The following is a 15,461-nucleotide window of genomic DNA, read 5'->3' as shown; positions in this document are numbered from 1 at the left end:
TTCGTATGACATAATGCGTTTTCTACTGACAATCCTTTTACTTTACATAATTCTTCTAAGACAAGAACAGTACTATTCCGTAATTTGCTCTTTATGGTAACCTTCATGTATGAATTAGGTGGTATAACCAAATCATTAGTGAGATGGGCTGGAAAAATTGATAAATCAGTACTGTTAGCTGGGTCACTAATTCTGGAGGATGGGGTTGCTGGTGTAAGTGGATCTATACACTCATCTGTTTGTGTATGTTTGTTTAAGCCTTTAATATTACCAATTCTTTTTTGCTCTCTTCTATCAATCGGTGAGGGCTCTGAAGTTATTTCCTCTATAAATTCATTATCAAAGTCTATTCCATTCATTTGTGGGAGTATAGTTATGTTCTCAGTTCTCATGGATCTTAAGCCCAGTAACATATGAGCTTTAATTGCTAAGTTTTCAACGATATAGAACAATGCAGAGAATGGTCTTGTAGTTTCTGTGAAACTGAGATTTAATCTTATCATACCTTTTACTGTAATCTCTTGACCATCTACTGTGTTTAATTCTAAATCAGCTTCATCCAGAAAAGTTACTTTCTTTTATTTTTAAGAATTCTATTTAGTTCTTCATGTGTTATTAAGTTCACTGGAGAGCCTGTATCTAAAAATAAGGAAACGTTTTGATCCTCACATACAGCTGGTATCAAGATACACTCATTTCCCAACATGCCTCCTATGTGAAGTTTAACCTTGTTCTTTTTTATGTTTGTTCGTTTTTTGTCATGACTTGGTCTTCCCCGATTTGAACATAGACACAATTTTTTCTACTGTTTTGCAATCACTAGTCCAGTGCCCTTGGTATCTATGATGCCTACAGTAAGGACCAAACCCTTGTGTCTTTTGATTATCCTCTTTTGCCTTGATAAAGCATTCCATACCTTGTGTGTCCTGGTTTTGCACAGTAATGACACAGAATGGACCTATCCCTTGACTGTGACCTACGAGGTGATTTCCCATAAAAAGTGTTGTTTATAGCGCGAGACCTGCTCGGGCTGCGCGAAAACTTATGAAACTGCCTGTAGGAAGGCGTGTGGGAACGAGGTCTAGGCGTCTTTGTCTGTTTGGACTGCCTCATTTCAGGTCGCGATCGATTTTGTTCTCTGTTTGGGGTCGGTGTTGATGTTTTCACAGCTGATACTGTCTCAGGTACCCTGATTCTACCAGAATGTGCATGTGTGTCGACCACCCCTGCTTTACTGCACTGCATCTCTACCTCGTTCATTAAGTCTAGTAAGCACATTCCAGGGATGTACGCGATTGTTTTGGCGATCTTAAGGATTCTATCAGGTAATTTACACAAGGCAGCTACATAACCAATGATGTCCACGACGAGGTCTGGGGACATCTTTCCATCATCTGTTATCCACTTAGAATTCTCCAGAGTAGCTAATGATTGTGGAGACATCAGCAGTTATTTCACTGAGCACATGGTTTGTAGTGTGCTCCCTTACAAGATCTACAATTTTATGTAATTCTGGAATTATACCTGGCAAGAAGTTCATACCTCCAGAAAATTTCTTCAGAAATTCAGTTTTAAATTCATCATATGTCCTAGCACGATGTAGCTTATCGGAGCGCAATAAATTGCTTGCTGGACATCTTTCCTGGCTTATGCAAGATGAAAAAATAGCAATTTTCTCTTGTTCATCTAGTATGTGGCGCTTGATGAACATTTGTTCGCACTGACTGATTAATGAAATGACATCAATGCGATCCTTGTCTGTGCCAGAGAATTTTGGGGCAGTCTTATCCTCGTGATACACAAAAACGTGAGGTGTGGTTTTTAGATCAGCAGTATTTGTTTCTTGATTCATATTTAATGATTGCCCTGTTAATTCAACTTGTACGAGTTTATCGTTATGTGATGGAATGGTAGAATATGTATGACCGGACCGGTGAACCCTGTTAAGTATATTGGCATACGTATTTAAGGCAGCTGCGAAGTCGATACTCTCAACATCTGAAGGGGTTTCCCACTCATCATCCGAAACTCCCGTATTTGTTTCCTTATCTATAACGTGTGGTGTGGGTTGTACAATGGGTGGGCTGTCTCTTAATTGTGAGTCTGATGTTGTGGCAATTTGTGTGTCATCTGGTATTAACGTGGGTGGTTGCGAAAATATTCCTGTCATTAAGATATGATGTTATGAAATACGCCTCTTGTTTATTTATGTCCTAGCAAACTAGATGATTAAATAAGCTGGAATATAGCTAATTTTAGCACTGAGAAGAAATGAGCAAGTATAATTTTACCCACTTGATACAGATCGTAGAGGTGTGTCGATACAAAAGTCGATCTCGGAAGAAAATACAGGTTTGATTGAAGATCTCTTGATAATTCTAGTGGTGTGTTGATGGACGATATTACTCAGGAAACTCCATGGCCTGGTATTTGTAGTGGTTAACGGCTGTCCCAGGCAAACCTCAACATAGAACGTCGAATTTCCAACTTAACTGTGAAAATAAGTGAATATGAGTAGGAGCTATGTGAATAATGAGTAATGAGTAGTGGGTGAGAAGTGCCTGGTGTCCGTCACACGTTGCTTGGCATGGCAGACTCGCGTTGTGATGTCATCTCAGCACATGGTGACGTCGGCTTCCCACACTGGTAGCTGTGGTGAGTGAATGAGTAGCGATGAGTAACTTGAGTGAAGACGAGTGAGTAAGATGAGTTGTAAATCGTGTCTCACTCTTCGTTTGTTTGTTCCCTTTATTCTATGTGGAAGTTTTCTCTGTCCTTTTCTCTAGTGATTTATTCGTTGTGGGATGAAGACTGCCGCTACTTGTAGGTGCGTGTAGAAGATTATACAGACGACGTAGAGTTGTTGATTGTAGATGGCTGTAGTTGATTGTAGATGGCTGTAGAACTGTAGAACTGAAGCTAACCTTGTAGTCTCGGTTGCTTTTGTAGAAATTTGCTTTTAATTCGGAGACGATGTCCGCAGATTTGCTGGTTTGTCGTTAAGCTACTTGCAAGGCGTCGAGTGATCTCTTGACCTCTGCATCAGCGTAATGATCTGGGAGACGGAGGGGGCAGGAGCTGATATTGTTGGTTGTTGTCAATCTTGATATTTTGTAGGATTTTAATGTTGATTCGTAGACGAGGTTCGTATACGTTCGCTGCTACCAAATGTCATAAAGACTTTGTAGTTAATTGTAGAGAAGTATATTTTAGACTTGTGGTCGAGCGGCTTTTATATCTTGTAGTAGTTTCCCCACCAGATGTCATGTAGTGACGGGAGAGGTAAAGAATAGTATGGGACTATTTTTATTTGTCTTGGAAATATTAAACAGGTATAATAGTATAAGTCCTGGGTAGCTACCTCCCTGTCTCGCTATCTCTCTCTCTCTCTCTCTCTGTTCTAAAGCTAATCTCCGTCTCGACCTCTCTCTAGGGTCGCTTGTCTCCTTCTAAACTCTCTTTCCTAAAATCTCGTGTAGTAGGGTGTGTGTGTCACGTATCTTCCTCATGGCAACAGAACTTTCTCACGAGAGGACTGCTGACAGCTAACTGAATCATCTCCTTACTGGCCGCTGTCGTCAGCTTTCCCCCGTGTAAGCGTTTAGCGCTGCTCGCTTCTCGCAAACACAACACCTTCTCATCATTTGACTTCCTGCTTCTATCTGTCTCTCTATCTATCTATTTATCTATCTATCTATTATGTAGTCCTATACTATACCCACGCCCACACCAGCAGACTGAGCCGTCCCCGCAACACACAAGATGCCTCCAGGTGTTTGAAGTAGGGTGATACTTACGGACCGATATGCAAGCGACATATATAACAGGGAAATAAAATGTCAAGGTGAAATAAAAAATAATAATAAAAATAAAAATAAATAAGAGACAAATACACTGACGTAAGTTGGGTTTTTATAATTTTTTTTTCCTAGTACTGACGTCACTGTCATGGGGCGGTATTCTCCTCGGTTAAGGAAGCTCCCTAGCACCTTTTCCTAGGCGATTTATTTTGCTTACTATTCTTTAATATCCTCCTGTCATATAAATTATGTTTCAAATACCACCATACTCAGCATAAAAACAAATTTATATTAACCATTACCCAAAAAACACTAGCTATGGAAGAGGTGTAAGAGAACCTCCTTAGCTGGGGGTAGGGGAGTGAAATGGCTGGAGACAGGGCGACATGAAGGCGATCTGTTTGTGGCCAACCCTTACGGGATTAAGGTGTTTGGCAATAGACAGACAGGTACACTACACAGATATATATTTTTCATACTTTCAATACAACGAACATGGTATAATAATGAAGTATTTTGCACCAAGATTATTTACATGTTGCCTTCCACCGAGGTTATCCACACGGTTGTCCGACTATCCGCACCAAGGGCCCCTCCGTATGGGTGACTATTCGCACGGTTCCCCCCAGCACGCATATCCACACGGGCGGGGGTCCAGAGTTGAGATATTCGCATCGGAGACCCCAGAGAAACACTATTCACACGGTCTCAGTAAGGTTATTCATACGGTCCCACTGAGCAAGGCTATCCACACGGGTATCCACAGAGTAAGGCTATCCACACCAGAGCTACTACGGCTATCCACACCAGGGCTACTACTAGGACTATCCACACAGGTAGTCCTACAGAGAGGCTACATATACGTGGTGGAGAGAGAGCTTACCTATGCAGCCTGAAGTGGGAATTTTTGCGGTGTGGTGGAGGGTGGATTAGGTGGAGAGTGGGTGGTTGAGGCCCTGAGCAAGCAGACTTCAGGAACATGGTAAACAGGAGTGGAGGAGGGGAAGAACTGGGGGGAAGGGAAGAAAGTAGGGGGAGGAAAAGGGGGGGAGAGGGAGGGGGAGAGAGGGATGGTGGTGGTGGTGGTGGTGGTGGTGGTGGTGGTGGTGGTGGTGGTGGTGTGTGTGTGTGTGTGTGTGTGTGTGTGTGTGTGTGTGTGTGTGTGTGAAAATAATGAAAGAAAGGAAAGACAAAGAAAGAGGCAGGAATAAAGAAACTGATGAAGGGAAAGGGGGGATGGAGATGAGAGAGAAATATGGAAAGATGTTGAGAGAGAGAGAGAGAGAGAGAGAGGTAAATCCAATAGAAAAAAGTGAGAGGGTAAAAATCATAAACAAACGCAGACATTCTAATTAAAACGACACAGAGAATGACAGACAGACAGACAGAGGCAGACAAACATACAGAGGTAGACAAACAGACAGGGATAGACAGATAGACAGACAGACACAGGTAAATAAACAAAGGAAAGACGACAGGAAACACACGTATAGACAGGCAGAGAGATAGAAAGACAGTAGACAGACAGGAGACGATAGACAGACAGATAGCCGAGTGGTAGACAGACAAACAGACAGACAGATTAGACGCTGAGGTGCAATGGAAGATAAAAATAGACCAAGAATTCTCGGCTCCTTTGTGTCTCATATAGACTGCGAGAGTTTCACAAAGGAATGAAGTGTGCTCGGATAGACAGGTAGACAGACAGATAGATAAGTAGATATAGGCAGATAGAAAGATAGAGATTTACAGAGACAGATAAACAGATAGATAGATAGACAGACAGACAGATACATATATACGTAGACATAAACACACAAAAAGATAGATTCAAAGACACATGGATAGATAGACACACACATAAGGACATACCAGGTAGACGGACTGACAGACAGATAGATAGATAGACAGGTAGATAGACAGACAAATATTAGATCCATAGATATATTACCAGGTGAAAAATAAACAGGTAAAAGCATACAGGTAAATAGGAAGGTAAAGAAAAAGATAAAATAAAGTAAAATATAATAATCTATCTATCTATCTATTGCCAGACGCCTCAATCTCGTTTGGGGTGGCCACAAACAAATCGCCTCCAAGTCGCCGTCCCCCGCCATTTCACTGCCCTGCTCCCAACTCACACCCCCCTTTCTCATATACCTCTCTACCCCATCCCTACATCTCATCCTCGGCCTCCCCCTCCCTCTTCCCCCCCTCCATCTCACTCACATACACTCTCTTCGTCAGTCTTTCACCCTCCATCCTCTTCACATGGCCAAACCACCTCAGCGTGTTCCTCATAACGCTTCCTATCACATCCACATCCGCACCACAACGCTCCTTATATCCTCATTCGTCAGCCTGTCTCTCCATGTGACTCCACAGGCTCCTCTTAAATAACTCATTTCCACTGCCCTCACTCTTGACTTGTGTCCTTCCAACAACGTCCAAGCTTCACTTCCATACGTTAGAGTTGGTATCACAATACTGTCATGTAGTAACCTTTTCACTTCCATGCTCACTTCCCTGTTTCTTATCACTGCTTTCAAAGAACCAGCAACCTTTCTTCCCTGCTGTACCCTTTCAAGCACTTCACCCTCCAAACCTCCATCCTTACTCATCACACTACCCAAGGACTTAAACGTTAATAATAAAGAAAATAAAAACAGACTAACAGGGAAGATAAAATGGTAGATAAAAAGTAGATAAGATTGACAGGCTGACTAAAAATAATAGATAGATCGATAAAAAAGTGGATAGACAGGTTAGTACGGAGGTAGATAAACAGATAAACAGGTAGATTGCTGGTAGACATCGACTGGCAGGTAAAAAGGTAGAAACAAGAGTAGACACAGTAGGTAGGCACAGGTAGAACTGGTACATATGGAAGCATAGGTAGAGCAGGTAGACGGGTAAACAGGTAGATAAGCAGGTAGACACAATTACGAGATACACAGGTAAGCAGGTAAAGAAACAGGTGGATAAGCAGGTAGACACAATTAGCAGTACACAGGTAGACAGGTAGATAAACAAGTAAAGAAACAGGTAGATAAGCAGGTAGACAATTACCAGTACAGGTAGACTCGTAGATAAGCAGGTAGACACAATTACCTGGTACAGAAGTAGACACAAAAGGAAATATAAAAAGCACCAGCAGAGCGCATACCTCCGCCACCACTGCAGGATCCGGATCCGGACCCGCCCAAAGATTTAAACAATTCTTTCTTGGCCCATTGCCCACCCTTCCACAAAAGTTCATTGAAGTTCATTGAGAACTTTCGGAGATATCGTGTGGACAAACAAACAAAAAATTCCTGGATCCCGATGATGATCTGGATCACCACCAAAATCTAATGGGTTGTTCCTTGGACCATACCCTACCCCTCCAAAAAATTTCAGCAAAATCCGTTCATAACTTTTTGTGTAATCTTGCTGACAAACAGACAAACAAACCAACGCTGGTAAAAACATAACCTCCTTGGCGGAAGTAATAAGTAGGGAGAGATACAGATCGGTAGATAAGCAGGCAGAAATAGGGAAGCAGGTAGATAAGAAGGTGGGGGTAGACATGTACATAACACAGGTAAACGGGTAGACAAACAGGTACGTAATTGGAGGCACAAAAGTACAAACTGGAAGATATAAAAGTAGATAAATAGGTAGATATGCAGGTGGTAGAACAAGTAAATAAACAGGTAGATAAATAAGTAGATATGCAGGTAGACAAGCAGGTAGATAAACAGATTAGCAGGTAGGTAGGTAGACAGAGGGAGGAAACTCTCTCCACAACAATGGAAGGAAAAATCCGGAAACATCGATCCAGCGAGTTTATTACAAAGATCTAGAGGGAGGAGGAGGAGGAGGAGGGGGAGGAATACAAAGGAATACAAGAGAAAGCAAACAGCAACACACCTTATGGTCCTTTCGAGGCTGTTTGTTAGAGTAAACTATGTCTAGGAGATCTAATTCTACATGCTGAAGGATAGGGATAGTAAAGCAAAAAGGCTCCCCCCGCCTCCAAACCCTCCTGTTAAAACTGGCAGGAAAAAGTGAGAAAAAACACCACGCATGGAAATTTCAGAGGGAGGAGGAGGAGGAGGGAATGGAGGGAGGGAAGGAAAATGAGACGGGGAATGAGGGAAGTAAGCAAATATTAATGAAAGTAAATGAAGGGGAAGTGGAGGGCGGTAGGTAGGTAGGTAGGCAGGTAGACAGGTAGGCTAGTAGGCAGGTAGGTAGGTAAGCTGGAAGGTGTGAATGGTTTGAGGGTAAGTAGATTAAGTGAGAGAGAGAGAGAGAGAGAGAGAGAGACAGACAGACAGACAGACAGACAGACAGACAGACAGAGAAAGAGAGGGGGGGGATGGAATGTTTGTAGCCTAGGCAGGTAAGAAAGCAATTAGGTAGGTAGAAAGGTAAGTAGGTTGGTAAAGGGTAGACAGAAAGACAGACAGATAGATAAATAGATACAGATATAAACAGGGACCAACTAGGTACACAAGTAGCTAGACAGATATATAGAAACATAAGACATACAAATACGCCTAGAAAGAGATGGGCAAAGAGATAGATACAAAGTAGGGGAAGTAGACAGAGACATGGAATGGGAAATAGAAAGGGAGACAGACGAACTAACACGAAATTTAAACAAGTCAATTCAAGGGACAGACAGACACAGAGACAGACAGATAAACAGACGGAGAGGGAGAGACAGACACAGGATACACACACAGAGAAAGATCCATAAAGAGAAAGACTATGAGAAAGAGGCGATAAACTGATAAGGAGAGAGAGAGAGAGAGAGAGAGAGAGAGAGAGAGAGAGAGAGAGAGAGAGAGAGAGAAAGAGAGAGAGAGAATGTACATATAAAATAAATGAGAAAAAATAAAGGGAGAGAAAAGGAAGAAAGAAAAAGAGATAAATCTAGGTGAGTAAAAAAGGGAGAGAGGGTAGGGACTGAGGTGGACAGGAGGGAAAAAAGGGAGGGATTAGGGAGACTTGTGGGTAAGAAGGGAGGGAGAGGGAGAGAGGAGGGAGACTGTGAAGGGAGAGAAGCAGGGAAGATGAATAAAGTGAGAGAGAGAGAGAGAGAGAGAGAGGAACGAAGAGAAGAAAGGAGAAAGGATGTAATAAAGGAAATGAAGGAAGGAAGGAAGGATGAAGGAAGGAAGGAGGATAACATGGAAGGAAACGAGGAAGGAAGGAAAGAGGGAGGGAAGGAAGACCAGGAAAAAGAGAGAGAAAAATAATGAAACACACACACACACACACACACACACACACACACACACACACACACACACACAAGGGAGGGGGGAGGGAGCCAAGGAGGAGAAACAGTAAGAAGGAAGAAGTCACAGAAGGAGGGAAGGAGAAAGAGGAAAGTTAAGAAATTATTAAGGAAGTCTAAGACGAAACGAGGAAGAGAGAGGGAAGGGGAGAAAATGAAGTAGGTACGGAGAGAGAGAGAGAGAGAAAGAAAGAGAGAGAGAGAGAGAGAAAGAAGGTATGGTGGGAAGGAAGGAGGAAGGGAGAGAGAAGAACGAAGGGAGGGTGAAGAGAGGGAGGGAAGGGGGAGACTGTGGAAGAATAAATGGGAGGGAAAAGGAAGGAGGCAAGGAAGAGACAAATTGAAGGAGAGGAAAATGAGGGAGGGAGAAACAGAAGGAAGGAGGGAGAGAGAAGGAAGGAGTGAAGGTAAGAAGAGGAGGCAGCGAGGCGGAAGGAGAGGATTGAGGTGGAGGAGGGATTAGTGAAGGAGGGAGGGAGGAAAAGAAGGAGGGAGGGCGGAAAAGAAGGAGGGTACGATGGGGGGAGGGAAAGAAGGAGAGATTAGAGAAGGGGAGAGAGAGAAGGAAAGGCAGAAAGTAGGGAACAAAAATGAGAGAGAGAGAGAGAGAGAGAGAGAGAGAGAGAGGAGAAAGTGTGACGGAAGGAGGGAAGAAAGGAAAAAACAAAGGAAGGAGGGAAGAATGAAATAAAATATGGAAAGAATGGAATAATGAGAGAGTAGGGAACAGGAGGGAGGCAGACATTAAAGAAAAACGAAAAAGAAAAGAGGGGGCACTCAATAGGGTACATACCTCCCTCTATCCCTTCATCCTAAACACACAGATAAACCCGACCTCTTTAACCTAACCCCCTGACCTCTCTCCCTCTCTCTCTCTCTCTCTCTCTCTCTCACACACACACACACACTTAGGGGGTCTATAGGTCTTCATTTAATTACCCACATCAGAACAACCATTAATCAAAATAAGCATTACTTCTGTAGATGGTTTGTGTTGTAAAGGCGATGATATACAGAACTCCATCATCAATATACCACTGCTACCACCCAGCGTAGCCAATGGGTTCCTGGATTACAGTAAACTATTTTGCCTACCACTTAGTCACCAAAAAGCAGAACTATATCGAGTAAATGAATATTGGATATCTCTACCTACCATAAAATTGTCCATGCATACATACATAAACACAATACACACACAAACACAATACATACAGTACATACATATATTACAGACAGACAGACGAACAGACAGACAAACCAACCCACTAAACAGGAGGGCAAATAAAATCGCAGTCCATTTTTGGCATCGCGGTTAATGAGAGAGAGAGAGAGAGAGAGAGAGAGAGAGAGAGAGGTAACAATGGAGAAATCCTTTGGTGAGAGAAGTAAAGAAGTCTTGACGATGATGATGCTGGCGATTCATGTAGTGTGTGTGTGTGTGTGTGTGTGTGTGTGTGTGTGTGTGTGTGTGATATAACCATCCCACTTTCCTCCATCGTCTCCTGCCCGTCCTCAACGCATTACAATAAAAAAATTTTTACTTACTAGTCGAAAAATAAAAAATAGGGAAGAAGTTTTTCTGGCGAAGGAAAAAGACCACTGGGGCGGTGAGTCAGAAGGCCAAGAAGGACACAAGGCTCGAGTTGGAGGCCATGATGTCCGAGGGAGTGAAGGACGAGACCGAGACCGTGAAACTCGGGACCAAGGGTGTGGAGGCGGCGACACAAATCGTGAGACCCAAAAGAGTTCGATTCGCGAGGGTGGCGGCCAAGATCATGTACTTCCTGGTCGAGAGCGTGACGTCCACGTCCAAGGCCGCGACCAAGAGCGTGAAGGCCATGGTCGTGAACACCGAGGCTGATTACGTAAAGCCTGAGGTCATAAGCTGGACAACCGAGGTCGAGACCGAGTGCGTGCCAGTCGAGGTGGACAGCATGACGACCGAGGCCGAGAGCGTGACGGTCGAGAACGTGCCGGCCAAGGCCGAGAAAGTGACGGTCGAGAACGTGCCGGCCAAGGCCGAGAGCGCGACGATCGAGAACGTGCCGGCCGAGAACTAGCGCGTGATGGCCGAGAGCGCGACGGTCGAGAATGTGCCGGCCGAGGCCGAGAGCGCAACGGTCGAGAACGTGCCGGTCGAAAATGTGCCGGACGAGACCGAGAGCGTGGCGGTCGAGAGTGCGACGGTCGAGAGCGTGACGGCCGAGGTCGATGGCGTGACGGCCAAGTTCGAGATCTTGAAGACCAAGGCCAAGAGCAAGAAGGGGTAGCGAGTGAGAGATAAGCAGGTCAAGAAGGGACAGAAACTCAAGAGGAAGAAGAGCAACAGCGTGAGGGATGAGGGCAAGAGAGGCAAGAGTGAGAGGCGCAGGAGAGTAAAGGATGAGAATAAGAAAGGAAAGAGTGAGAAAAGTAACAGCGTGAAGGATGAGGTCATGTGTTTGGGCAGGACGAGGCCGTCCAAGGTCACCGTTGACCGGACGAAGAAGACTTCTGGCGGCGGTCCTACATCTTTCCGGCCCTAGCGATGGCCTGCATGTCCCGGTGTATGTGCGTCTTAGCCTTCGTGAGAGTCACCTGAACCACCTTCACCTGCATCTCTTGCACCTATGCCACCTTCACCCTGACCCTCACCACCTCCTTCATCTCCCTCACCTTCACCTCCACCAATTCCTTCACCTCCACCACTTACACCTTCACCAATTCCTTCACCTCCCCCACCTTCACCTCCGCCACCTACTCCTTCACCTCCACCACTTACACTTTCACCAGGTTAATGTAAAAAGGTGGACCCGGTGGACTCAGGTGAAGCTGCCCCTCCAGCAGGTCACCAATCTCCTCTGAGGGGATGAGTGACCTGCAAGACGTTAGTACAAATGGGAGCAACGCCCACTGTCTCCCTCAATGGGCGCTGGGGCTCCTCTCTGCTGTTCCCAAAGTAACAGGAAGAAAATCTGGGCCAAGTTAAGGTGAATGGGGTATTCCATGACAGTTAGTATTACGTGTGAGGATACAAGCTTCATAACTCTTTTTCCGGCCACGACTTTTGTCCTTTTGCAGGTTATTTCCCGGTGCTCACTGCCAGGATAATATTGTGGCTGTACATCCTTTCCATGGAACTTCTTCGCGACCAGTATCCTATTCTGGTGTGAATTTAGGACTACATTTCAGCAGAGAGGAGAGAGTATTATAGGGTATTGAGTCAGTCTCTTTCATCTGAGGGAACTGGACAAACTCGCACAATTATTTTCTGATACCGCCTACGGTCAAAAATTGGAACTTTTCCGGATATTCCCATGTCACCTCCTTTTCCATGAAGGATTAAAGCTAGAGCCACCAAACTCGGCAGACTTACAGACGGTGATGACCTACAGTGACATGCCAAAGAACAGTGACCTTGAACACGAGGTCCCTTTACAGCTCGGCTTCTAATAGGCAATGGCTGTGGGAAACTTTTCTTTATCAAAATTGTCCTTGGATATTTCTACAGTGTTATATTACTACTACTACTACTACTATTATTATTATTATTAAACTACTATTATTATTACTATCAGCTAATTATTATAATCATTATTACTAATTGTAATTAGTATTATTAATTATTTTCATCATGTTCATCGTGTCATTATCATCACTACTACCATCACCACCATTACTCTTACAAAGCTGCTAAAATCCACAAGCATGTAGGCTACAAACATCACATCCATCCACTCATCACACAAACCTCTCGAAAATTCACAGCTCCCTCCCAAGTATCTAACCACACACACACACACACACACACACACCTATTACAACCATCCATCAAGGTAGTTAATCTTAGGCACAAAGGAAGCAATTCGGGTCGCACTGCATAAACGTAAATCACACAAACACGCAGAATGATGGTTGTGTGTGTGTGTGTGTGTGTGTGTGTGTGTAGTTTGGATGTTTTTCTCATGGGTACTTTTTTTTTTTACTTTATAATGTTTTGAGGACGATTTTTTTTTTTTTTCGTTTTTAGTGTTACTTATACATTTAAAGTCAATTAAACACAGGATTAAAATATACAAATAGAAAATAAATACGAATACGAAGCATTTTTCTTTTTTTTTTCTCTCTCTCTCTCTTTTCTCTCTTACCCAACAGTCTTATCATTTCACACACAACTATACTCTATTCGCTTTAACTAGGCGTAAAAAATCCACGTCCGCATCTCCAACGTTAAGCTGTGGCAATATATTAACACTACGATGCTAGTCACGAGGAAGTGCTGTGGCAAGGAGGATGAGCCAAAGTATCGTCTTATTCTGCCACTAAGGTACGTGAAATAAGATGGAAAAGAACGAAAATGCAGACCTCGAGGTACGTGAAATATGATAGGAAAGGACGAAAATTTACGCTTCCTGGTACATGAAATAAGCTGGAAATGGACGAATGTTTACGCCAAGTCAAAGTGGGTGAAGTATAGAAATTTTCGTATTGCTGGGTTTCTATCGTTACCGTATTACTGCGTATCTACAACTACCGTATTACAAAGGGGGGGTAATTCTGGGGCCTGTATTCTCGTAGGGTAAGGAGGTTCCCTAACACATCTCCCTTAGCGATTTATTTTCCGAACTACCCATTAATATCCGGGGTTTTGTTTCTTATATTATCGACACAGACTGCATAACGCACAAGAATATATGAGTAACGGAGAAGAATCGGGAAGAAATCGGTAAGGAAGAGGTGTTAGTGAGAGAGAGAGAGAGAGAGAGAGAGAGAGAGAGAGACGGCGTAATTGTGGGCGTAATAACAGCCTAACAGGAAGTGGTTACTGCGTAATGGCGGATTTAGATTAGCGAATTGTCGATAGCGATTCACTTCCGGTACGACGCGGCGCTACGGGTCATTATCGGAAAGTTGGGATTAAGTATTCCTAACATATCTTCCTCAGCGAATTATCTTAAGGCACTATCGTCTTCTGTGGTTATTATCAGGCTGGAGAGAGAGAGAGAGAGAGAGAGAGAGAGAGAGAGAGAGAGAGTGTGTGTGTGTGTGTGTGGAGACAGGTGGGTGTTACGTGCCCGCCTTAAAGGGGATGGAAACAGGTAGAGTTCGGAAGAGCATTATCTAGTGATGCCTGAGAGAGAGAGAGAGAGAGAGGGGGGGGGCTTCACATACTGCTCATCTTAACAGGATAGAATCAAAGGCTTTTCGTCTCATCAACTCTCCTCCTCCCTTCACTGACTCTGTGTCTGTCTGTCTGTATCTGACGCACACACACACACACACACACACAAACACACACACACACACACTCTCTCTCTCTCTCTCTCTTTCTATCTCTCTTTTATCTGCCTATCTTATCTACGGTATCTATCTCTGTGTTCCCCCTCTCACTCATATCAATCTGCCTACTCTCTCTCTCTCTCTCTCTCTCTCTCTCTCTCAATTTATCTATCAAAACTACAAAACTAAAAAAATCTTAAAATAATGGAAAAATAATCCAAACTTTGAGCAAATCAATTAAAACAAATAAACAGCTCAAGTTACAAAAGCCAAAAAAAAAAAAAGCAAGAAAAAAAGTAAACAAAAAAAACAGCTTCCTTATCAATTTTTTTATGAACTGGAAAAAACTATGACTCAAACAGAATAAACAAACTTAGTAAAACTCAATATACAAATCCCGTAAAGAAAATAAATCCGTGTTTGGATTACATCAGCTCTCTCTCTCTCTCTTCCTTCCTCTTCTCTTTCCCTCCTCCTCTCTTTCTCTTCCTTCCTCCTCTTTCACTCCATTGCTCATCTCTTTTTCTCCTTCTCCTTTCTCTTCCTTCCTTCTCTCTTGCTCTCCCTTCCTCCTCTCTTTCCCTCTCTTTCTACCTTCTTCATCTCTTTCTCCCCCTTCCTCCTCTCTTTCTCCCCCTTCCCCCTCTCTTTCTCTCCTCCTTTCCTCCTATATTTCTCTTCCTTCTCTCCTTCACTCCATGGCTCATCTCTCTCCCCAAACCTCCTCTCGTTCTCTCCCTTCCTCCTCTCTTTCACTCCCTTCCTTTTCTTTCTCTCCCTCGTTTTCCCTCCCTTGCCCCTCTCCTTCACCTCCTCCAATCACACTCCCCTTCACCCTTCTCCGTTTTTTATATATATATGAAGTTCGGAAGTAGGAAATAAATTTTAAATCGAAGTCCCCCCTGAACCAGAAGGAAAAACACACACACACACACACACACACACACACACACACACACACACACACAAAGAGAGAGAGAGAAAGCGAGAGAGAGAGAGAGAGAGAGAGAGAGAGAGAGAGAGAGAGAAACAAGAGTGAAAGGGAAATGGAAAAAATGGAAAGCGTGAGACTAGAGAGAGAGAGAGAGAGAGAGAGAGAGAGAGAGAGA

This window comes from Coenobita brevimanus, chromosome 1 (assembly GCF_032717465.1).
Source record: "Coenobita brevimanus isolate Jiangsu-jjx chromosome 1, ASM3271746v2, whole genome shotgun sequence".
Taxonomy (NCBI): domain Eukaryota; kingdom Metazoa; phylum Arthropoda; class Malacostraca; order Decapoda; family Coenobitidae; genus Coenobita; species Coenobita brevimanus.
Note: the sequence above shows the minus strand (reverse complement) of the source record.